General features: G+C 35.2%; 1 protein-coding gene across 9 annotated transcripts in view; it reads left to right on the top strand.

The window, feature by feature from the left end:
- The window catches only part of ciroz (ciliated left-right organizer protein containing ZP-N domains), a 54,627-nt gene extending 30,864 nt beyond the window's left edge, over positions 1–23,763 (top strand). For 2 of the 9 annotated variants that reach the window (XR_012398580.1, XM_073939126.1), the window contains one exon: positions 4,269–5,143. The gene's annotated coding sequence lies outside the window, so the exon portion shown is untranslated. Of the gene's footprint in view, positions 1–4,268; positions 5,146–11,512; positions 11,714–19,397; positions 21,023–22,144 lie in introns of those variants that run through there. The other 7 variants (XM_073939122.1, XM_073939120.1, XM_073939125.1 and 4 more) reach the window with 7 other exon arrangements.
- Positions 23,764–24,130: the final 367 nt, after the last annotated feature.

Below are 24,130 nucleotides of genomic sequence, written 5' to 3'. Positions count from 1 at the left end.
TGCGCAATTTCCCTCGCTTGAATGAATTCAATTAGACTTTTGAAAGGGCAGGCCATTTTAATGTAACCCAGTCAAGATATTCTTCTAAATTCTGAGCATCTGGAAAAAAAGACCACAGACACTCGTAAAAATTTATTGTGATTATAGTCTTGATATTTGAGCAAACCGAGGAACACCCTTTCTCATCCTAATTGTGATTGCATCTGAAAGTGTGTGTTCTGTATGAAATGAGGAAACGCACAAGCACATTTGTATGCGTTGGATATTGTGTCCTCTAGAGCATTTGTGTATTTCTCACCCGGCGGGTCAGAGGGGGGCCGCGCCGCCACGCTTTTCTTTGGCATCTGTTGCATGAACTTGTGAACAGGAAACACAATAGCAACACAAAGTACACCAACATCTCAAGGCTTTCATGTGGCTGCTTTGAGCCATTATGTTATTAGTGTAGGCTTAAAAATTCCTTTCATGTCCCCCTTCTTTTCTTTTTCATGCGAGTTGCACATCTGCGAGATGTTTGAAACCACACTCTGGTTAAATTCTGCATTGCTTTCAGAGATGTTTTTAATTGTCATAATTGATAACGATATGAGCTCAACATTCACACATTAGGGAAACTTTGCTCTTGTTTTCTTTCTTTCTGAAGGTGCTCAACATTTGTATTGAACATTATATGTGGAAGCTAGAAGGATGTTTATTTGAGGATTCTTTTTATTGTGGTAACTTTAAATTCAAGGTTAGATGCAAGAAATTACAAATGTACTTAAAAAAACTAATATCAGCAACAATGACATTTAGCTAATTTTGCATACATAAAGCATATTAAATGGAAGTAAATTTGTGCTATAATGCTTTATATTGCTTTTTTATGAAAAGAAAATGTCAAAATATTTATTTATTCATTATCCTTTGGCATAGTTGGTACAGCAGATATGAACCACCAACTTATCCATTATGTTTTACACTGCGGATGCCCTTTCAGCTGCAACCCAGTACTGGGAAACACCCATACACGCTCATTCTCTTTCTCACACACATACACACACACACACACACACACTCATACACTACGGCCAATTTAGTTTATTCAATTCACCTATACCACATGTCTTTTACTGTGGGGGACACCGGAGCACCCAGAGGAAACCCACACGAACACGGGGAGAACATGCAAACACCACACAAAAATGCCAACTCACCCAGCCTGGACTCGAACCAGTGAACTTGCTGTGAGGCACAGTGTTAACCACTGAGCTATAGTGTCGCCCATGTCAAAATATAGTGTAAAAGAAGTAATTTATGTTTAATTGAAAAGATTTATTCTGACCTGTATTTATTTAAACATTCATTTTCCTTCAGCTTAGTTTTTATTTCAGAGGTTGCCACAGTGGAATGAACCACCAACTATTCCAGCATAGGTTTTATTCAATGAATGCACTTCCAGCCACAACACAGTACCAGGAAACAACCATACACGCTCAAATACTGTCAGCAATTTATTCCAGGTGTGTCCAAACTTGGTCCTGGAGGGTCGGTGTCCTGCAAAAGATTTAGCCCCAATCAGACACACCTGGGCTAGATGATCAAGCACTTTCTAGGCTTTCTAGAAATATCTGTCAAGGTTGGTTGAGACAAATTGGAGCTAAAATCTGCAGGACATATGCCCTCAAGGACCAAGTTTGGACACCCCTGATTTAGGCAATCCAATCCACCTATAGCGCATGTCTTTGGACTTGTAGAGTGTGCATAAAATATAAAGATGTAAAATCATTTAATATTTTATACAATGTATAATCAACATTTATTTTGTGGTTTATTAAAATATTGGGATTTATTTTGATTTGAATATGTTTTATATATGCAGTGCGGTTCAAAAGTGTATCACAATGTTTAATGTCCAAAAATTACCTTATATTTTCATATTTTCAATGCATTTTAGATTTCTTTGGCATTTTACATATATGCTTCCATTAGTCAGTGTCCATATTTCTTGCACAGATTTGTAAAAGCAGGTTTACTATTGCGGCTCAGTTTGTTTAAGCGATTGAGGAATAAGCTTTCCACAGCAGCACCAGAGCTGGCAGAGGAAAGAGGCTTTTGGAAGGGCTTTGGTGGTTACGCTCTGACTCTTTATCTTACTTGCTGGGCAATTACAGAATCATGGGTCAACCATGCATGTAACCACAGCTTCGTTGCACAGTAGCAGATGTACTCATGGCATTAGCTGGTAGGAGCGTGAAGGTAAACATAAACTGATGCAGCTGGTTGCTAGGGACACTCGCCAACTTGTGTGCCCTAATGATTCCCATGTGTGCGGGTGCGTATCTGCAGCAGTAGGCAGAACGCAGGCATATGCTGCGCTTCACCAGTGCCAGAGTTTCTCAATGGGATGTTTGTGAATGAGTTTAGCAGTGGTGGTTTTTTGGGAGGGTGTTCCCCGTTGGCATTGTGCCCCTCCTAGTAAGTTTGAGCTGATGAAGCAGTTTTCTTCATGTCTTCAATTTAACATATATGTTTAGAAATTAATGGAAAAATCTTTTTTTATTATTGAGCCACAAGAGTGGTATGAAGAGATTGCACTTTAAGGCTATTTGCATTCACAAATGTAGTTTTTATTGGATAAATCATTGTGTAACAAAGACTAATGTTACAACTGTTTGTGGTTGTGCATTAGGACTAATCTACAACTTCCCATCTGTGTATCCTACAGAGTGATTTTAAAAATAGCTCAAGACATATGATGGATATTTCATGTTGTTGTAATATAATTGTGGGGTCCAGAAGTCGGAGACCACTTCAGAAAATGCAAGATTACAAATCTAATTTTGAACTTGGGAATAATATATAATTTTTTGGTGGTGGGTTATGAAAAAATAATTTAAAAAGGAATATTTGTCACATAAATATTGAACATTGCAGAATTTAATTCTACATCTCGCTCATTTATTGGTAATAATGCAATCCATAATCATTATGATGATTATCTAAATCCAGTTAGTTTATTTAATCAAAAGTACATTTAAAATAATTTTATGGAAGATTATTACAATTCTGCTTTGTGGTTTAATATATTTTCAATACATATTTTATTCTTGTGTCGCATAGAATTTTCAGCATTATTATTCATTACGGTCATCAGTGTCACGTGACCTTTTAGAAGTCATTATGTGAAACAGAGGATCATCAAGAAACATTTTATTTTATTTGTCATGATTTTACTTCAAATGTACAGTTAGTGATTTGTTATATCACTTCTGAGCAGCTGATTTCCATTCCAATCGTATAACTAAACCTCATTCTCATTTGTCAAAGCACTGATGTAACCCCTCTGGTTCTACTTGGCATGCTCCAAACAGGCTTTCAATTCTAGAATGGGAGGTGGATCCACTACTAAGAAAACAACAGATAGAAGATTTTACCTACCAGGGCATGGACAGTGAGTTTTTCTCACGCACTAATTATCGCTCCCATCTGGAGTATGGCACCAATGTAACCCCTCCCAGTTCTGCTCATCATCCTCTGTCTCTGGTGTACTGGCAGGCACACAAACAAGGATTCTTCCACTCCAGCATGGGAGTTGGGTCCACCTACAAGAGTGCCACAGGTGCTTTTCGGGGCCAGAGAAGAAAGGCTCTTACCTGAACATTTATTTTCTGATCTCTGTTACACTCCCACCACTAAACCTCACTCACTTCCGGGTCACAGCACTCCATAGTTTTCCTTCCCACTCTCAGAGAAGAATCTGAACCATTGTGCAATTTTACAATAAGCACTTATTGACTTATGCACTCAAACTTAAAATGTTTGAGTTTTGTGTCGTCCCAAATGTTTTTTATTAAACAGAAAATCAAACCATTTCCAAGATGACGTTGCCAAATTAACCAAATAAATTACCTATGAAAATGGTATTCACAATCTGGAGGTGGCTTAATCATCTCAATTTGACAATTTCGCTTGCACAGTTAAAAATAAACAATCTAACTTTAATGCCTTAAAGCTTCTCCCCTTTACCTATGAGCAAAATTGCAACCACTGAGTGAATGTATGTTCAACATAACACACTTTTGTTTTATCAAATGAATAAGTATCATCCGGGTGTTTAAAGTACAGATATTTTCCGAATTTTTAATGTGATTGCCCTGCTTAGAGTATTCATACTACAAAATGTCGTAGAATAGTGCATAGGTATGCATTGTGGGATGCACCTAACCACAAGAACACTAAAAAGTGTGGTTTATGATATTCATTCATTCATTTTCTTTTCGTCTTAGTCCCTTTATTAATCCGGGACCACCACAGCGGAATGAACCACCAACTTATCCAGCACGTTTTTACACAGCGGGTGCCCTTCCAGCTGCAACTCATCTCTGGGAAACATCCACACACACTCAAACACTCCGGACAATTTAGCCTACCCAATTCACCTGTACCGCATGTCTTTGGACTGTGGGGGAAACCGGAGCACCCGGAGGAAAACTACGCGATTACAGGGAGAACATTCTAACTCCACACAGAAACGCCAGCTGAGGCTCGAACCAGCGACCTTCTTGCTGTGAGGCGACAGTACTACGTACTGCGCCACTGCGTTGCAAATTGGTTTATGATGTGATACATGTAAATAATAAAAGTGTGCTTTAGTGCAATACAGCATTTAACCAAAGCCTTGTTCTGGTGACTGTCAGTTTGAACTTCTTCTCTACATGCCTGATTCTGCAGAATCTGGGAGGTCTTTTCTGAAGCCCATCCAGGCCTGTATCCCAGATGAAGAGTGATATCCTGCGTGTGTTCACCATCTGATTACACACGGAGCTCAATTCATCTCTGAGAGTGTGTGTGTGTGTGTGTTAATGACATCCAGGTTAAATAGACCTCCGAAGAGCTGGGTGGAAGTAAAGTAAAGGCTGAAATTTTGATTAGAAAATGACTTCGCTTACATCCAGTGCTTCTGTTCGACTGGAATGAGTTGCTCCAGATCTGGGTGTCAAGCTCCCCCAGTCTCCCTCCTCTTTCCCTGCATCCTCTGTGCTGTGAAGCCCTCTGCCAACAGCCTGCGCCTCTCTCTCCTCTCTCTCTCTCTCTCATTAACCACAACTGTCAGATCCTCCAGATGATGAGCAATTAAACCAGATAATAAACGCTTGCCATCAATTCCTGTTTGTTTGTTGTTGTTGTTGTCGTTGGCGGCAGGGGCTCCTCTCATGCCACCTTAGCGCTAACTAGTACTTCTGTAATGCACCACCGGTAGCAGAATCGCTCTCTCAGAGCCTTCTGCCAACACTAACAAAGCACTAACTGCTCATTGTAAGGCACCAGATTGATAATAAGGCACACTGAATGTTAACAATTAGATCATAATCAGAGCCAGCACGCCAAGGCTGCTCTTTTATCCCCGGCTTGAAAGAACGGCAAACAAAGCTCTGCAAACTGCTAAGATAAAATATTACCTCTGAATAATCATGTCTCTCAGCTACCAAAAGCCACGTAAGCTGTACAGCGCTGCGCATATGACACGTGGTAAAGAGTCTGCTGTTTGCTTATGTATTAGTGCGGTAAGACAGTCATGCTATGTTTTACTGGCCATCTCTACCTGGATAAGAGGTTAAGGGTGAAGTTTGTGTGATATTTAAAATGATTTCTTTCATTTACTTTCATTTAGCACAGACCCATTCAGTTGATCAAAGTTGCAGTAAATAGATTTGTAATGTTACTAATTATTTTCAATTACTTTTGTGTTGTTTTTATTCTTTAAAAAAATTAATCAGTGTTTCAACATGATGCACAAAAATTAGCACCAGAAAGTCATAGTGATGGTCAAAATGCAGTAAAGGCATTTGTACAAATAATTCATGTACAAATGAATTCCAATAAATGCATCCTTTTAATGGAGAAAAATGGATGTGTCCAAATTTAAAATATAGTTAATTTTAATTTGGATATACTCTGGATTAAAGAAATGACTAACAACCTCGCCATGGAAAAACTGACTTATGCAGTTAAAGGGAAACTTAAAGACTTATACAATATTTGGACTCCATTTTTATGCTATTGTAACCAAGAGGACTTGACAGCGATGGACGACTAATACTCAACATTCATTTGTTTGTATTGGGTATCTCCATTACATATATGATCTCCTAAAAATTACTAAATACTCAGATAAGGTAAAAGGTTAAACTGTAAATTGGATGGCTGTGAATGCTGGTGTACGGAAACTAGTGAGAGAGGTGTTTTTTTGTATTTGTTGAGTCTTTTTTTATTATTTATTTATTATTAAGGGAAGGATATTAAGGGATATTTTGGAATTTTTTTTTTTTTATTTGGATAGTATTTCAGAATAATCCTGTTTTTACTTTATTGTTCTAATTGAGAACGGGACATATCAGTATTTGTAAAACATAAACATTTAACGCATCACCTAAAATTGCAGTTAATTTAAATAATATTAAGCTTTTAGTTCAAATTATTTATGCAGAATTTCCCTATTACATCATTACTGAACATTGAGAGACCAATGAACTATGAAAATGTGGTTGGTTTTGTTTAGAAACAAACAGATTTTGTTTAATTCAAATTTCAGTACCTTTTTGCTGTAAAATTAACCCTCCTGAGGTCTAGGAGTAGTTTCATTTAGTCTTTTACTGTTTAATTGTACATCTGAAGTTCACAGTTTAAACAAGAAGCTTCAACCCTTTTCTTTTAGATCAATGCTCTCACATTTTGAGCGAAAGCCAAGCGATAGTCTTGAACTTTGAAACTTCCTTGCGGCAGAGCCCTTAAAACAGGTCTTGTTAAACTGGAAGTTTCTTGACAGAATAACAAAACATTGTCCACATATATCTGTCACAACATAGGGCAGGTCTGCCAGGAAAAATACACGGTCTATTCATTTCAAGAAATAAAAAAAAGAAGCTCCCAAATCTCTGAAACATCTGATTTCCTCTCTCCATGGAAAAATGAGGTCTCTTTTGTTTTGAAATAGAATTTCCCTCGAAAACACTTTGGAAACTAAACAAAATTGACCATCGTTAGATTTATTGTCTTCTCGTCCTTTGTTTCTCCAGGCTGTTTATGACTTTGCTATGGAAACGTGGGGATTATTTACTCTTAAGTCGGTTTACAGTAACCTTCCCTTTCCTGACCAAACAACAAAGGAAATATCGAGTCAGGCGTCTCCCTGTTAGCGACATCTGGCAGATTCTGTCTCACTTTCAGTGTGTTTATACACAAACGCCAATAATGATGCATTTGAGGGTCTATTTTTGACCAACTCTTGAACCTATCTGAATGGTCATCCTGTTTTGCCTGTCTTCTTGCGTTTAGTGGAACTGGTTAATATAGATTTTACTAAAACACTTCTATTTAAAAGTGTGCTGAGCATCCTGGATGCAAGGCACATTTGCGTCACCTTGAGTCACATTTATGTGAACAATAGTATTCTGACACTGACATTAAGGCAATACACTGACGAAGAATCTAGCATGTAAAGATTTTCAATGATCTTAACCCAGCGCAAGTCATTCTAAAACTAAATCAGATTAAGACATCTGGAGTATTCCTATTTTAGCCACATTATCGAAATGCAGCATAGACATGTAGCATGATTACCATCTTGTAGAACCTTTGATTATTTTTTGCTAATCAGCAGTTTGAGAGCAAACAAAAGAGCAAGGCTTGAGCATGAATTTGCATCCGTCATTATTTAATGTATTTGCATGTAAAGCATGTCAAATTATTAACTGAACTGGAAGCTTTCCTAAAATGTAAAAATCAAACACTGAAAACTGTATGTGTTACAGTAAAATTGTAGACCATTGCCATAGGGGACATATATACATTCATTCTTTCGTTTTCATTTCGGCTTAGTCCCTTTATTCATCCAGGGTCGCCAAAGTGGAAAGAACCGTCAACTTATCCATCACGTTTTTACGCAGCGTATTCCCTTCCAGCTGCAGCCCATCTCTGGGAAACATCCACACACACACTCATTCACACTCATACACTACGGACAATTTAGCCTACCCAATTCACCTGTACCACATGTCTTTGGACTGGTGGGGAAACCGGAGAAACCGGAGGAAACCTACACGAAAGCAGGGAGAACATGCAAACTTCTCACAGAAACGCCAACTTACCCAGCCGAGGCTCGAACCAGCATCCTTCTGGCTGTGAGCCGACAGCACTACCTACTGCGCCACTGCATCGCCCACATATATACATAATATATACAATTAATTAAATATATTTAAGTATATCAGGTGTTAATGCATATTAATTGGTGGATTTATATTATATAATATAATTATTACAATTTTTTCATTCTCAACAAAAAGATTACTAATGTATGTCAAGTAGTATGTGAACAATGCAAAACATATTACAAGTGTTGGTACTGGTAGCCTAATGGGCAGTGTGCCGACATACACGTAACGTCGCTGTTGGGGTCTTGAGTTAGAGACCCGACTCGCAGACCTTTCAGATCCCATGCCCTTTTTTTTTTCCAACTTCACTTTTTTTTTTTTATCATGCTGTCCTATCAAAATAGACCAACTGATTTCCCCTACCATAACTAAGACCAACTATATGCTGAAGGGTATGTTAAATGTCATCGTGTACACGGGGACATGATAATGTGTGCCATTAATCCATCAATGTGCTGTATCATAAAAGCAACTTATGTAAGCATTAATGCTGATATTGTCGGTGACACTTCACAATAAGCTCTTGTTTGTTATTATTAGTCAATATATTTACTAACATGAACTAATAATAAACAAAACGTGTACATCATTAATTAATCAAAGTTCAACATTTACTCATGCATTGTTCAAATACAAATTCATGCTTGTTAACATTAGTTATCGCAAAGAACTGTTTTAACACATGCTAACAAACTTAGTTTGCAAACTTAGTTGCAAAAATACTGTACTATTTTGTTCATTGCTTGTTTGTTAGTAAATTAATTAACTAATACAACCCTGTTGTAAAGTTTTGCCATACTATCTTATTCAGAATAAGGTAAACAATTAGATGACTGATGTCCATGAAAACCTACCCAGTGATTAAGACTTTTCCGTGGAGATTTGGAAACCATTGTTAATCTTGAGTGACAAAAGACCAATTTCCGCTGCGGTGTTGTGTATGCGTGCTGATCTGAATAGATGTGGCATGGTGACCAAGAGGCAGGCTGGTTGTTTTGTTGGCTGATGGAGGATGGGCGTCGGTGTTTGAGGGGACAGTATGTGCTGGTAAACTCTAATGGCTGGAGATGCCCGTCTCTGACATAAGATGATTCTGTGTGATGCCGTGCTGGACGTCTGTCTGACAGCCACCCAAAGGCTCCCATGGCCCCAGGAGAGGAGTTTCAGAGCAAACGGAAAATTGTTTTGTTTCTTTGGACAGATCAGTGCCTGAAGAGTTAAGATACCAGTGGAAGTGCTTGATGGAAACATGGAGAAATGTTGTAAATGCTGAGCTATTTGCTATCTAGTTGCTACATCTGGAAGTGATGGGATTTGCTGCCATGTTAGTGTCATATTTTTGGCACATATTGCAAAAATTGCCTTTACATATTCTGCATTTTGCTTTTTCATTTGAAGTAATAAACACATAAAATATATTTTCTGTAAATACCCTAGTGCTCAGTATCCATTTCTCAGTTATAATAGGCAATGTATTCTGGTGCATCCAAACAAAACAGATTTATTAAACAGATATATTAATTAAAATAATATTTTAGTCTCCAAACATATTTAGAAATTGAAAAATAATTCAATTAAATCCAAGCAGAATTTTGCACAATTTAAATTTTTTAAAATTTATTTTAGTTTATTATAGTTGATTTTTATCTCTTTTTAAAATTGATATTTAATATTTTTCTATAACATATATATAAGTTTGAGTGTGCTTGTTTTTGAACCGTTATTCATTCATTTTCTTTTCACCTTAGTCCCTTTATTAATCTGTGGTAGCCACAGCGGAATGAATCGCCAAATTATCCACCTTATGTTTTACGCAGCGGATGCCCTTCCAGCTGCAGCCCATCACTGGGAAACATCCATACACTCTTATTCACACACATACACTATGGGCAATTTAGTTTACCCAAGTCACCTATACCACATGTCTTTGGACTGTGGGGGAAACTGGAGCACCCAGAGGAAACCCACGTGAACACAGGGAGAACATGATTTTTGGACCGTTATCATAAGTTATTTTGTTAGGTAAGCTATTATATTCTGTTTAATTTTTTTTTTATTCGGCTGTAATTATTAGAATGAAAGAAGTAAAACTGCTATCATTATTGCCCAATGACTTACTCTGTAAACCTAACTTGCATAGGTATTCTTTCAAATGGTCTTTTAAGCTGAATATTGATATCTTGCAAAATAAATATTGATAAATATAATAAAAATAAATACAATACCAATAAAATTGTATGTACTGTTATAATTGAAAATACTAAAGAAATTAGTTATTAAAACTATTATGTATCAAAATGATTTTAAAATATTGTTCCATTAAACAGCACTTGGAAAATATTTAAAAAAGAATTAAAAATTATTATATATACAGTTGAAGTCAGAAGTATTAGCCCCCTGCTTATTTTTCCCTCAATTTCTCTTTAACAGAGAAAATATTTTTTTTTTATACACAGTTCTAATCATAATAGTTTTAATAACTCATCTTTAATAACCAATTTGTTTTATCTTTGCCATGATGTAAATAATATTTTACTAGATATTTTTCAAGACACTTCTATACAGCTTAAAGTGACATTTAAAGGCTTAACTAGATTAATTAGGTTAACTAGGCAGGTTAGGGTAATTAGGCAAGTTATTGTATAATGATGGTTTGTTCTGTAGACTATCTAAAATATATATAGTTTAAAGGAGCTAATAATTTCAACCTTAAAATGGTTTATAAAAAATTCAAAACTGCTTTAATTCTAGCTGAAATAAGACTTTCTCTAGAAGAAAAAATAAATCAGACAAACTGTAAAAATGTCCTTGCTCAATTAAACATCAGATGGGAAATATTTGAAAAAGAAAAAAAAATTCAAAGAGTGGCTAATAATTCTGACTTCAATTGTATATAAATCGGAAGTGCCCAAACTTTTTTCTATAAAGGGCCAAAACCAAACTTGACAGGGCTGTGGGCCGAATATATACCAAAACCATATTACAATAAATTTGCCAAGGGGAATTTCCTGATTCATTTGGTAATATTTAAAAAAAAAAAAAAAAAAAAAAAAAACAAGCAAAATGTTGCTTTAAATCACATTAACTTACCCAGCATCATTTACATAATTTAACATTTTATAATTAACTTAACTGTGAAAACAAACAGAATACACTAGTCGAAATGCTCCGGCCTTTACCTTGATTTGCTTGCAGAGCAAAGTCTGATTCATTTACAACATTTAATTAATCATTTAATTTCAGTTGTCTTTTTTTGTAGCTCATAAAGGAATAAAGACATTCGCTCCAACACTCTGCATCATCTCCTCTCTTTTCAGATGGAATGGAGAGCCAAATCAAATTTGGCCCGCAGGCCCTACTTTGGGCATCTGATATAAACAGTTATGAACATATATTTTCTATCACACATTTTGTGATTGTATGCACACTGTAAAAATGCAACTCAAATCAATTGTTAGTTTAATGGTTTTTACAAATTTAAGTGGATTGAACAAAACAATAAAGCTGTCCCAAAAAAACTTAAGAATTGTGTTGTTTCAACTCATTTTAAATAAGTAGTTTGAACAAACAACAAAAGTAATTTTTATTGCATGTATAATATCCATTTGTACATTTATTAGAGTTTTTTTTTTAAATCTCAGATTAAAACATAATTATTATTTTTTATAAATGCATTATTACCTTTTTCCTAATTCACAGGGTAATATTTTGGCCGTGAGCACAAATGATAATGACATGGACAAGATAAAACCAGAAAGAACATGTCATGAATGCACTTAATGGGCAAAAGTCCCCTTATAGATCAGGTATGATTTGCATCAAAAGTTACTCTAATAAAGACTTTTCAGAATGTACACTGAAATTCAATTAGTGTTGAAAGCATAACCAAAGCCGTGAAAAATGAACTCATGGGGGGTCCGTCCTCCCTTCTGCCCTCAGGCAAAACAGCCCATTAATTTACTACATTCCATGTTTATTCACATATTCCTTTCAGATTTAATGCACAATTCTGTACTAATGCACAAAAACCTTGTCAAAGCTTGACGGAGATTATTTTAAACAAGTTAAAAGACAGAGAAAGAGAAACTGCACAGTAAAAAATGATATGATCAATAAAACCAAAAGCAAGTTTTTATGTTAATTTAACTTATTAAATTGTTCCATCTTGTTTAAAGGGATAGTTCACCTAAAAATCTTTTTTGAGTTCTTTACTTCGCAAAGAAAGATTTTTAAAATGGAGTACCAGACCGAAAAAAATAAAATAAATGCATAATTATCCATATAAATGTATTAATAAAAAGATAATTATATAAATGTAGGTAGAGAAAAATGATCTATGAATATAAAAAATAAATGAAATAAGAAATACATTTATTTAATAAAGTTTAAAATATAAAAAAAAATCAATGCAGAAAATATTACGAAGGAATGAAAGAAAAATAATTTATTTATTTTCTATTATATTAAAATAAAAATGCAATATATTTCTTTTGTCATGTTTTTTTTCTCTTTTTACATTTTACATAATTATTTTATTTAATGCAGCTTCGGTTCTTCATAGTTTTTCCTATGGAAGTCAGTGGTTACAGGTTTTTAGCATTCTTCCAAGTATCGTCTTTTGTGTTCAGCAAAGAAGAAACTCAAAGGTTTAAAACTACTATAGAATGAGTAAATTTTCTATTTTTGTGAACTATCCCTTTAAGCCATAAGCTTTTTAAATTCAATATAATGCAAGTTAAAATCACTTGTAGGGTTAATTTGATGTAATAACAAAATAATATAGGCAAACCAATTTTTTTTTTTTACACGATTCAAGCCAAACACTCATTTTAAAGGCACTATTAATTTTTTAACAAATTTCAAACTGATAAGTGGCCCATCTTAATTAGAAGACAGTCTTTTTTTCTTTTTCTTTTTTCGTTCTTGCTTCCATGGATATAAAGCTCTCCTTTGACTGAACAAAACAAAGCTTGAGGTCTGGGATCCTCATCCTCCAAGAGAAGAGCTAATCAAAGCTTTAGTCATTAACAGCTGCAAAGTAAATATAAGTTTACCTGGAGGTCACATCCACTGCATCTGCTAAATTATGTAGCAATTACAGTGGATGGAGAGTTGTTGTTTGTGGGTTACAGTAATGACAAGAGCAGGTCAGCCGTGTCAGAGAGGAAGACCCCCCGTTCCTCATTCACATTCAGAAAGCTAATCATTTGAAGTGTGCTTGTTAGGCCCACTTCAAGTTTTACCATTAATCTAAGCAGCACCTCTGATCTTGATAATGCAGTATTTTTTATCCTTTATGGCTTTGTTGAATGCAGGTTTGTCTAAATTAGTTGTCGGAAGAGCTTTATGAGGAGCAGGATATGTGGAAGTTATAGTTTTAAATGAACCCTTCTGGAATATGACAGGTTCACTATTAAATTTTATTTTATTAAACTTCTAGACCAGCTTTAACCCAACAGTTTGGTTTGTCCATATATTTTAAAGTACAAATGAAATCAAAACTAACTATATGATTTTGTTAGCACTCACTGCCAGTTTTGTGGTGAACAATTCATCTGTTCATGTCATTAAGAAAAAAAAAGTTTGCCCTTGTAATATAAATTAAAATCGAAAAATACACAAATGTTAAGTTTTTTTGAGCTATTGGACATGGTTAACACTTAACCACAGCACTCCAACTCTCGTGTTTGACAACAAACAGAAATGAAGAGGGGAAGGTGTCTGTTAGGTTGTAATAACTCCCATTTAAAAACCCATTTCCCGAGCTTTCTGAATAAAATGTCTGCTTTACTACATCCAATCAGCTTGCTGCAGAAAAAACAGGCCACGCCCACTGTTTTCTCATTTAATAGTCACAGTCAACACTTCTAGTTCATATGGGTTTTGAGCAAATTTGGGTTGAAATAGCCTAGATTTATAGCCTACAAATCTATATGAGTGTACAAGCTGTGACCGGCTGAAAGAATTTGGACATAATGTTGATTACAAAAAAGGTTAGACTCTTGGAGTGAAAGGAAAATGTAAAATAAATCATGTCTTTCTGAAAATTTATACATGGGGAAAAAAGCGCAAACAAAACATTACACACTATTTCGACTGAAATTCAGGTAATAAAATATGGACCAAAAAAACCCCAAAACTTTAGATTATAAATTTTTATTAGCAAAAAAATTGACCCAACTTTTAGTTTGCCCATATTTTGCTTACATTTTGGTTAAAAGTAATATAGTGTGAACAAATCATGAAAAATGTTTTGTATTTTTTAAAATGTTTAGTGGTTTATAGAACAACAAAGAAAGCTCAAGCGCAAACCCATAACAAATGTGATAGAAAAATACATTAGTATTTTATTTTATTATATTATGTGTTAAATTGTTATATTAACGTCTATATTTATATTATGTAATACATTTACAATTATAAAAGTTAGATATTTACACAAAAATTGTATGGTTGACCACTGTTTAAATGCTTAAGCTGTTTATATTTGGGCTGAATCTGATTGGCTGTCTGTGTTTATATCATTCATCAGCTGGAAATAATTGTTCTGAAAACGATTCCAGTGCTATTGTTCCTCTGTGCCTCATAGAAATAGAATGATTATTAAAACTTTATAGTTACTGTTCTACCATAGTTATAGGCTTCTCTGTGATCAAGCTGTTAAATCAGCATTTTTTACAGTCAAATTAAGGTTTTAATAGATTTTTGCAGCCACAACGAGTTGGAAAATTGAATAATATGATGTCAATGGTGTTTTAAAAGCACTATAACACACTAAACTCTGCATATTGTAATATTCCTGCATATTCACTATACTTCCAAAGGCACATTCAACAAGTCTTGATAGTGTTTTCTGTATTATCTGCAAAAACAACAAATCCATTTTGACAGATCTTTCAAAAATTTAAGACGCACTATGTTGAGAGCCATAAATTACACACGAGAGGCACGAAAACAGGACAGAAGTTGTTGGATGTGAGAGATATAAATTATTGATGGTAAAACTGTGTACTCGGTTCTGCTTTCTGTTGTTTTGCCATGCATTTCTCCATTTGTCTCATGTTGCTAAATTTTTAAGTTTTTTTTTTTTTTTCCATGTCAGATTTATGCCACTTCTTAACACCCAAATCACAACTGACAACCCCTGGTCGGCACATTGCGGCAGAAATCACCTGGGCACTGAGAAAGTAAAAAGCGATTTAAATATTAAATACACTTCCTTAGAAAAGTGGCAAAATCTTTTGAATTAACAGAAAAGATGCAAGACCCTAATTGAAGAGGCTTTGATTTATTCATTCATATTTAGAAAGCGCAGCACATTTCCCGCTTCTCTGCAAACTCATGCATTTCCTTCGCTCTATAATAAAGCACGAGGAATCTCTAAGTGCCTGTTTTATTTATTTATCCTAAAACAGAAGGATTCTTCAAGCTTAATGCAGATTTTGCCATTCGGAGACAGAATAATGGATGGTAGCCTCATGTATTTTTAATGGCTGCATGTTGTGTGGCAGATAAACATGGTGTTTGAGATGTTTTCTCTCCGCCGAGCTGTGTATTCCCAAGATGTGGCTGTACTCTGTACGCCGGGAAACCACAGCCACAAAAAGGCCATTTATACGACCAATAAAAAAAAAATAAAAATTTGACATTTTCAGTGAGTTTCAGTAAGTCATGTCTGAGCCGTACGGTTTGTTTGAAAAAAGACATGAAATATATCTTTTCGTAATATCCAGTTACCTCAGCCGATATGTAATCTAACCACTTTGCTTTGTTTCTCGACCTTTTAGACACGTTGACACTTTGACTAATGTTAGCGGTGCCCTAAATCTCTCAGGAGTCTACCTGTTGTCTTTCGGTGAGCTCTTGTCTATTGTTCACGGCTTTAAATATAGAGTCTGTTTTAATGAATGAAATAATTTTGGCCACTGAGACTAACTGCAGTCTTCCTAATAACGTGTTTGGGCTCATTTTTAATAAGTCATCATAATTATGTGGAGAATTTGATTGGGCATCTGTGCCCAGGAAGATGAAATATGTTGTGTGGGCATGACGGTAAAGGATATTGCTTGCTGTTCATACATAATTGAGAGATCTTGAATGTCAGACCTGCGGGAGCAAATGCCGGAAAAAGCATTAGAGTTCACCAACATCAGACGCATGGCAACCGTTGCACGCTGAATTTCTGCAATGGAGGGACACATGTCACACATAAACTAGGTTTTGTGTCTTAAATGGAAGATGTTTGGCTGTTATTAGCTTATTAAAAAATTACTTTCAAATTGAGCTGTGCGATACTGAAGAAAGATGCAACCTTATAGCATTAGAAATTAGGTGATATTCAATATGTGATGTGATATTTAAAAAAATATAAGCTAACAATAACTAGTATTTTAACAAGTTTTGCTGTTGGATTAAGCAAATGAGACAATTTAACACTGTGAACGATCAAAAATAGCATAAACCTGACAAACCGAGTTTCTACTTTGCTATCTTATTGGATGGGTGTGGCCCTGTGGCTCTGCCGCCTCTGACATGGAAATCTCTGGTTTATATTTTGTTCAATCTATTAATGCTAGAAGTTTGTGTAAAAACACAAAAGAGCTGAAACTGAAGAGTGTAACTAATTAAAATCAGCACGGACACAGTTTTTGCATAAGGGGCCGATCACTCTGAACACGCTATTTGCGTAGAGAAGCGCCTTTTTTGAATGATTTACTAATGGCTACGAGCATTACATGCTGCTTATGCGTCCTCTGTGCCTTGCGTTTCAACCACCTGCTGCGCCTCGGGATTTGCCGTTGAACGCCATGAGCTCGCTGTTGAAAAAAGTCAACTCGAAGCAGAAAAAGCTTATGACGTCAGTCGCATCTTTATAATTCTCCAATCATATGAACTCAGAGGCGGGGTTTCCGTTGAGGTGCTTAATGTGTTTGTATGACTTTTGAAAATGGAGGAGAGACTTGTGGTTGCTGTTTTGAGTTATTTAGAGCTGTATGAATCCCAAATCTTGAATATCACATTTTTATTACATTTTTAAATTATACCAATATCAACAGCAACACTCGCGCACAATACACAGCTGATTCAGTTGTTGCTATATAGACATAAAAATCGCACCGCGCTTCTTTTTATATTGTCAAAAAAAAAAAAAAAGCCAGCATAGTGCGCCTTACATTTTTGTAACATAAAGGCCTGTGCGCACCGAGGGATTTTTTGCTCGAATTTTCCATCGACGTTTAACGCCTTGTGAATAAATAAAGGGTGTCAATGTGATTGTGCACATCAACGCACAAAACGCCAGGCGCAAAAGCGTCATTTAAAAAAAAAAAAGGCCTCATGCTCGTTTTTTTTGTTTTACCTTCTCCACTAATCAGATCGGCACTTTTGTTCACGTGCACAGAGCTGCTGAAGTTAGAGTAAACAGCACTTGGAGGCGCTCAAGCTCAAAAATGTGAATGCGAGCGCACATTGAAGAAGATGCCCAGAGGCGATATGAACGTTTAGCAGCTTATTGCTCTGGTGAACAATAATCATTTCTTCAACACTAGAGCTGGAGCTGCTGCTTGAACCATCCATGCTTGTTAGAGTCACCAGTAACTTAAACAACAAGTGTGTGAACTTCCTCTCCTCCTCTTCTTCTGTGTTATAAACGGGTGTCAGAAGCTTAAGGTTGTGTAGCGCCATCCAACGTCAAGGAGTGATTTTGCACACTCTTCAGCTTGACGCCATTGAAAAGCGCTTAGGTTTGAATACGGATTCTCTGATGATAAACACAAACTAAAAGCTTCCCGGTGTGTAGGAGCCTTAACGTTGCGCTTGGTGTGATTGGCTGCTAATGGGAAAGGAAGCAGTCAACTGTGTCATAATAAAAACTCTGCTGCTTTTGCGCAGTTACGCTAGTCTTTTATCAGCAATTGCTTCAGCACTTTCAGCCTTACGCGTGTTTCCACTGGCACGTTGAGAGCACAGCTTAGCGAGCATTTTCAGTTCATTCATATGAAAGTTGGGTTTAAATTTGAATGGACAAAGCGTTGAGAGCAGCTAACATAAGAAAGTTTTACACACCCCAGAGCAGTAGCTTTATAGTGTTGCCTCCAGCACTGAGCTCGGATTTGAAGCTGTAGTGGAAATGCACCATTACATCATTACGTCTGCATGTGTCCCATAGAATGTAATGGAAAAACTCCCATGATTCCACACTCAGTCAAATTGTCATCAAACTACGCCTTTGTTTATTGTGAATATGCGCCCTCTAGCTGTAAAAATTATACTGCATCTGGACAAAGAGATCTATGAATAAACATAGTTTGCCAAATAACAGAGTTTTTTACATATCGCTATTCTCAGAAGCTTGTCTAACCGGTGTAATGCTTTACTTGGTTTTATTTTGATATTGAAAGGTAAAATAAATTGCAAATGTACATTTTGAACAAAATGTAAATAAAATATAAATGTCATAGTTACATTTTTATTGAAACACCAATCAACATTGCAGATCACTTACGGATGTTTAGTGACATCATTCACCTGCTCACGTGTTTTAAACTTTTCTTTACATCCACACTGTAGAAAATGCTGGATTCCACACAATAGCTTCATGTTACCCCAAAACAAGCAAATTAAGTTAACCTTGTTGTTTTAACAAATTTAAGTGGATTGAGCATAAAACAATTAAGTTGTCCCAATTAAAAAAAACTCAAGAATTGTGTTGTTGCAGCATTTTACTTGTTTTAAATAAGTAGCTTTAACAAGGAGCAAATATTATTTTTTGAGTGTAAACGACGAACGAAAGTGAACTTTGCAGTGAGTATATCAGTATATATATTTATAGATTCACACAAGTATCAGCATTCCTAGTGGAGGTTTGCCTAGCGGAGGTTTGGTAGACCTGTATACACACTCCAGCCAATAACAACCCCATTACACAAAGCTAACATCACTCCTTCAACTGACCCGACCTCTGTTTTCCTGTAGTTCATGTCCAGGATAGCGGTCAATCATCGTTCACTTCTAGACGCTCCCTTGCGGTTAACGCTCCACATCTGTCTACCTTCCCTACTTTCACTTTATGCATTATAAATGAGCATGTGAAATCACGATAGAAGCCCAGACTGTCACTTTTGGCTAGTTTTTGTTTGCCCGCAATCTGATTTCATTGATCTTCCACTTGGAGTCCATTTTTCACTCTTTTCTCTCTCTTAGGCCTCTTCCGCTTATGTGTCTTCTAGGAGGTCTGTGCTATGAGAGTCGTCCATAACACAAAAACCTGACTGTGTAACTCAATGAAATACGGGAGCTGACAGGATGCTATTTATTTCCCGTTGAGCCACAGTCTCCACTAAGATGAATGGAGGCTCTGCCATGGGAGCGAAGAGCCAGCTTTATTTTTCTGACGTTTTCGCGTTTAATGCGAGATATATTTCACAGGAGGCGTCTTTGTGCTCTCTCCCCTTTTTGCATTTTCTTTTAAAGCTCAGACGCAGTTATTGATGCGCCGGCTTGAGTACATTACGCTTTATTTGTTGGTAAGCACCATTTTTGCATATTGACAGTAACAAGCAAATGCATGTATGGAAATTCTAATATAAATTGACTGATGTTTAGAGGCCCGGTTTCTGCTCGCTAAGCTCTTCCCAGACTTGTATACAGTTCTTTATTGCTAATCCTAGCAAGCGGCTTTAAAGAGTCCAACTTTTGACTTTTATCTTGTATTACAGTAATGACATATGGCTGCTCTCCCTAATGCGCATAAAGCAATGAGGAAGAAAAGGCTGCAACATGATGAAAAGGGAGCCGCTTGTATCTTGATATTTGGGAACGGGGAGGGTAATCTTTCTATAATGGCTTTAGCTTTATGATGTCACTATTTCATCGGCTTGACGCACCTTTTATGGAATTTTTGTATTCATGAGAAAATAAATACCAAGACAAACTAACTGGGAGGAATGGAAGGAGGGCGGCATACTGTTTGATTTTTTTATCCTATATTTTAGAAAGGACAGAGATGTAATTTTGAGTAAAAAATATATATTACCGGATGATTTTCTCTAGAATTATCACATAATTATAGCAAAATGTGTTTTTGACATGATTAATTCATGATTATTTTACACCCGCTTCCAGTGTTGTCAGTGATTATCAGCTGATAGATATGGGCCAGTAGGGTCCTTCTTCGCTTACAAGTATACTAATAGAGAAGACTCCAGATCCAGATCTGTGTTTACATTACTGAAACGGTTGGGTATAGGGTACGGGTAGACTTGAATAAAATACAATTAATAGGAAATTTAATGAATAATATATTTAATTCCTGTTTACTTGTGTACGCAGCAGTGTGTTATCTATAGCTCTATTTTATTCTATATTTTAGAAAGGACAGAGATTTAATTCAGAGGAAAAAATATATTACAGGATGATTTGGACTAGAATTATCACATAATTATAACAAAATGTTGACAGTGTATTTGACATGATTAACACTTGATTAATATACACCCACTCCCAATGTTATCACTTGATTGAATGGGTGTTATCAGTGGTTATCAGCTGATAGATTTGGGCAAGTAGGGGCCTTCTGCGCCTACTATTAGGCTGTTATCGTTTATCCAAATGGTTAATCAGCTATAGATCACATACAGCTTAAGCCAGAAGTTAACGAGGATTATTTATATTATTTATAAAATTTCCCATAAATTGTTTTTTTTTTTTTTTACCGTGTTCCCCTGTTCTTAGTATTTTCAGGTTAGTATTATTTTTAATTGTTTACACTGTTGAAATGTCCTAATTGTTTTATCCAACAGTAAAACATTGCTGTTCACTTTCAGAAATTAGCAATGCTTTCTTTCCCCTCATATGTGAAACATGTCAAATATAACATAATATATCAAGTACCGCATTATTTAGCATGCTACAAGTTGCATCTTTTTTCAGTAAACACAGCTCTTTTAGACGTTAATAAAATACAATAAATGGGAAATTTAATAAATAATATAAATAATTGTCATGGTTAATCAGCTATACTAATAGACTCCAGATCCAGATCTGTATTTACATTACTGTGATGGTTGGGTTTAGCGTTGGGGTAGGGGTAGATGTTAATAAAACACAATTTATGGTAAATTTAATAAATAATATAAATAATTCTTGTTAACTTGTGTCCGCAGCAGTATGTGATCTATAGCTGATTAAACATGTGGAAGGATAATAACAGCCTTCTGAGCCTACTAGTAGGCGCAGAAGTACCCTACTGGCCCATATCTATCTATCTACTTATGCTACTTATAACTTTAGACAGACAGAATCTGCGGACATTTTTTTGCTATTTCTGCGAGAATATTCTTTAAAATCTGCGGATTTATGCGAAATGATTTTAGAAGTGTCATAACTAAAACCCTAATATATGAAATAAAAAGTAATAGCCTTTTAAGTTTTATTTAATGTTTACAATGCAAGTCTAATTAGATCCACTTTATTTGGTAAACAAAGCAAATTTCTCATATAATATATCTACTAAAAGACAGAAAATTACTTTAGAAACTGTATTGTAAATGAATAATTTGAATTGAATGTTTTCATATTAGTCAATAATAATACAAAAATTAATTAAATTAATTAAAAAAACTGAATAAATTGAAATTTACACACATTTACACATAAACAGAACCAATGATGGGCTAAAATCTGCAGAAATCTGTGGAAATTTGTGCGCACAGGTTCCATGTGGGCCTAGTTATAACAAAAAAAAATAAGAAAGAGAAATTAGTAAATAAATTAAAGATTGATTTTACGATAATCTATCTTTAATACAGTTTCTTCACATTCTTGCATCATCAGCTGTGAGTATGAGGTCATTCAGACATTGTGAGCTGAGTGGACAAGAGTGGATGCAGTTTGTTTGTGTTGTGGATCTTGAGTGTCTTCTTATATGAAGTGTCTCTGTCTACTTCCAGCTCACCTTGTGTCTCTGCTGACAGAGCTGTTCACATCACAGTCTTGACCTCAACAATACTGTACACAAGAGGACAGAAGCAGGACCACTCAAAGCTGCTGCTCTCTATTACCACACATAAGCACATTTGAAGTTACAACTGTTTTGTTCTGTCATTTGTTTAGGAATGAATAATTGTCAAAAAATCAGTGGCCAAAAAAATTAACAAATTCACCAATATTTGTTATTTGCCTTATTGGTTAGAAATGAATAATTATTTAGAAAAATCAAAAAGGATTTTAATTAGCAGAGTATTCTATTAGGGTTAAAGAAAACTTGTTATAGGATTAATATTTGTTAAGAATTCTCTAAACTGTACAAATAAAAAAAAAAAAAAAAAATAGGACCGTTTAGAAATATGTAGTTACCAGTATTAAAATTAGCATAAATCTGTTATTTTATAAAATGATAATAACCAAATTGAAAGGACTGAAATTATTAAAATAGAAATGACTGAAAGTACAAAAATTATGTAATGGGGAAAACAAATAGCTTATTTGCTAATATCTCATTACAAAAATGTAAACAGCAAAATTACCAAAATTTAAAAGAATTCTGTGAGGAAAATCGCTGATCATTTAATTGCAATATGTTTTAAAATAGATAATTACCAAAACTGAAATCACCAAATTCTACCAAAAGAAAAAATAGCAAGACAAATACAAAGATTTTGCACAAAAAATACCAAGTAATAGAACCACACTAATCTTTAAATGACCTATATGACTTACACTGGATTTTAAACAAGTGCCGCTTGAGTCTTTTTTTCCCCCCATATCATTAGTTTTCAAACCTTTAAACAAGCTTATTTTCTTCTTTGACTCTATGTTTCCAATGAGTAAGGACTTTACAAGAGATGCTTACAGACCGAATCAAGCTCTTTGAATCTGTTTAGATGATTTTAAAAGGAGAGGCAAGGCTGTGACTCTGAGATTTATGGCTTTGCTGTCTTTCTCTGGATTGATGCTGAGCTTTTTCCGGCCCTTTCTGCTTTTACAACATCATCTTGTATCCAGAGATGTGGCATCAGCCCAGTAAAGCCCCGTTTAATGTTCAATACTCAACATTAAAGACCAAAAAAAGCTATAAAGAATTCCAATGTAAGCGTCTTGCGCTTTAGATAAAGAGCATTTGTTGCCGTCCGTATGTCTCTGATGTGTTTTTCAGAGTTTGCACACAGATGAAGTCTCCGAATGTAAGCAATTAAAAGCAATTACCAAATAGACTCAATTGAGAATGGCAAAAATGCTAATTTTTAAATTAGCAAATGATGTGCAAATGCTCTTTTTTTGTTTCTGTTTAAAAAAATCTAATTACTAAAATTAAAATAGCAAATGTCATTATAATTGAAATGGCATGAGAAAATACTGTCAGGAAAAACTGTGTATTTTGTATTTGACAGCTGTAGATGCAGATAATTTAGATCCATTTTGAAATTACCTAATTGAAATGATCAACATGTAAACAATCAATAGAATTCCAAAGGTTCTGTGAGAATTTATTTATTTTATTTATTTGCCTCATAATGTCATAATGCCTCATGTCTTTTTCTTTCAATAAAGACAATTTTTTGCCATTCATAATTCATTAGCCGGGATTCCATCTTTGAAGGAAATCTTTTCAAAGTTTGCACGAAAAGAAAAGAATAAACCAAATGCAAGTTAGGTGCGTTTCTATCAAGTTGTTATAGTAGCTGACTGTAGTATTGCTATCCTAACCAACAATAAACATGGCAAGCAAAATGGGGACAGACAGAATCTGCGGAAATTATTTGCTATTTCTGTGCAGAGGTTTGTAAAAAATCTGCATATTTATATGGCCTTATTTTGAGAGTATAGTTACTTGAAACATGAAAGGTTTACAGAGCAGATCCAATTATGTTTTGTAAACAAAGCCAGTCTCTCATATAATATATCTACTAAAAGAGATAAAATATTGCTTTATACAT

The sequence above is a fragment of the Danio rerio genome, chromosome 23, assembly GCF_049306965.1.
Source record: "Danio rerio strain Tuebingen ecotype United States chromosome 23, GRCz12tu, whole genome shotgun sequence".
Lineage (NCBI taxonomy): Eukaryota > Metazoa > Chordata > Actinopteri > Cypriniformes > Danionidae > Danio > Danio rerio.
The sequence above is the reverse complement of the archived record's forward strand: the minus strand, read 5'-3'. Positions and strand labels throughout refer to the sequence as shown.